The 2,168-nt window shown below is 50.2% G+C and overlaps 1 non-coding gene across 1 annotated transcript; it reads right to left on the bottom strand.

The window, feature by feature from the left end:
* Positions 1-1,854: 1,854 nt before the first annotated feature.
* On the bottom strand, positions 1,855-1,963 carry LOC140692316 (U6 spliceosomal RNA). The gene has a single exon (XR_012067887.1). It is a non-coding gene; the product is annotated as a U6 spliceosomal RNA (small nuclear RNA).
* Between the last annotated feature and the right edge of the window lie 205 nt (positions 1,964-2,168).

Here is a 2,168-nt window from a genome sequence, read left to right on the forward strand (position 1 = left end):
GGGGAGGATCATTAGGTCATTCATTCATTCATTTGCTTGGGGGGGGGGTGTCATTCGGTTTCTTATGCTCGCCCTTAAAACGGTCGACTCTTCTGACTGACCGGTTGCTGCTCACGGTTCCAGGCCCGTTGTTGAAACTGGAAGCTATCGATCTTACTGTTTCTACTGTATTTCAGTCATTGCAAGTCATCATCGTGCTGGGTCTCTGAGTCCTTCTCCGAGGAGAAGGTCGGTCGGTCACGGGACTACTGACCTGACAAAATAGCCTGAGTGACCAAGAAGGCCACACCTTGAGTGCTTATGAGATAATGAGATCTAACCGCCAGCCTCTATAGAATGGGTCACCTGGGAGGCATCGTGACACCATGCTGAGTCTTCTGATGAGAAAACGATTCTGTGGATGGTGATCGATGCTTGATTGTTTGAGCTATGGCTCTAGAACCACCCCACCCACTCCATCCCCAAGGTGGGTACACAGTTTTGAAGACGCTAGCCTGCTGTGAATCCCCTTTGCCCGGCAGAGCGATAAAATGACCTCTTTTCTTCTAAGCTCCAAGGCCTCGTCTCTGGATTCTTGGGCTCATCGGGGACGGGGGCCGATCTTTCGGCAACAAGCGTGCTTCAGAAACAACGGATGCCCGAGAAGGACACTCTGCCTCTCCCTCTTCTTCCGGGCCTGAAATGGGGAGGAAAAAATATCGCTTCCCCTGGAAGCCGGAGTCCAGAGCCCGCCATCCGGAGGGACTTCTGGCTTGGCCTTCTCCTGGGGTGGGGGGAGGGCACGCCACCGCACGTGTTCTTTGTCAACTCCCCGTTTCTCTCTTCTCGAGTTATCTCTTTGGGAAGGCTCCCACACTGGATGAAAACAGACAGACAGGCTGGTATCTCTCCCTACCCCACCCTTCGCCCCCCAAATGACTGATCTTCTGTCCCATCAAAATCACCACTTGTTTTCCAACGTGGCTTTCTTGGATCCTGGAGGACTGACATCAACTTAGAGCCAAGATGGGCACAGAACTGAAGGACCTTCTCGGCTGGCCTAAGAAGTCTGTCATCGTGATGTGGGAGGTATTCTTCGAGGGACCTATCTGACTAAGTGCTTGACGGCCTTTTGGACTTTGAACCAACTTGGAGATAGGAACTAGGATGAGCGGGCCCCCGAAATAGCTCAGCAAACTCTTCTCCACCCTTAGAAGAGAGACAGACAGATAGACAGACAGAGAGAGAGAGAGAGAGAGAGACAGACAGACAGACAGACAGACAGACAGTGTGTGTGTGTGTGTGTGTGTGTGTGTGTGTGTCTGTCTGTCTGTCTGTCTGTCTGCCTGCCTGCCTGTCTGTCTGACGGTCTGTCGGTCTGTCTGCCTGCTTATTGTAGGAACTCTCTGTCAATGGAAGTATAGTTGACTTACAATGTTGTGTTCATTTATGACGTACGGCATAGTGATTCACTTATTCACACACACACACACACACACACACACACACACACACACACGTATACTTTTTCAGGATAGGTTATTACAAGCTATTGAACATAGTTCCCTGTGCTAGACAGTAGGACCTACTTGTGTACCTAGTTTGTATAGGGTGGTTTATATCTGCTAATCCCAAACTCCTGATTTATCCCTCCGCCTTACCCCGTTCCTCCACCCTACCCTGTCCCCTGTGTTAACCATCGGTTTCTTTTCCATGTCTGCGAGTCCAGTCTGTTTCTGTTTTGTAAATAGGTTCCTCGGAGTCTTTTTAAAATGGAGTTATTTATGTATGGATGGGTGTCTTGACTTACTTTCAGATCCCACCTAGAAGTGATGGCATAGGATATCTGTCTTTCCCTGGGTGACTGACTTCACTAAAACTATGGAACGCTTCACGCATGGGCGTGTGTCGTCCACGTTCAGGGGCCGTGCTGATCTTCTCTGGATGGTTCCCATGTTAGTCTATGTGCTGTGGCAGCAAGCGCTTTCCTTAGGGTTTTTGTCTCAACCTGAAAGCCAGCCCGGAGACTGAAGGTCTTCTAGTTGCCTCCACTATCTGCCTAGGACCCTCTCCACGAATGTTTCCCATTTTCTCTCACCCTTTTGCCTTGGCATCATTGAGTACGAAAACGCTCCGTCTCCTGAAGCCCTGCAGACGGAAGCTGGACAACGGGAGGTAAACGTCAGAGA

Source organism: Vicugna pacos, unplaced genomic scaffold (assembly GCF_048564905.1).
Source record: "Vicugna pacos unplaced genomic scaffold, VicPac4 scaffold_5, whole genome shotgun sequence".
In the NCBI taxonomy this organism is placed as follows: Eukaryota; Metazoa; Chordata; class Mammalia; order Artiodactyla; family Camelidae; genus Vicugna; species Vicugna pacos.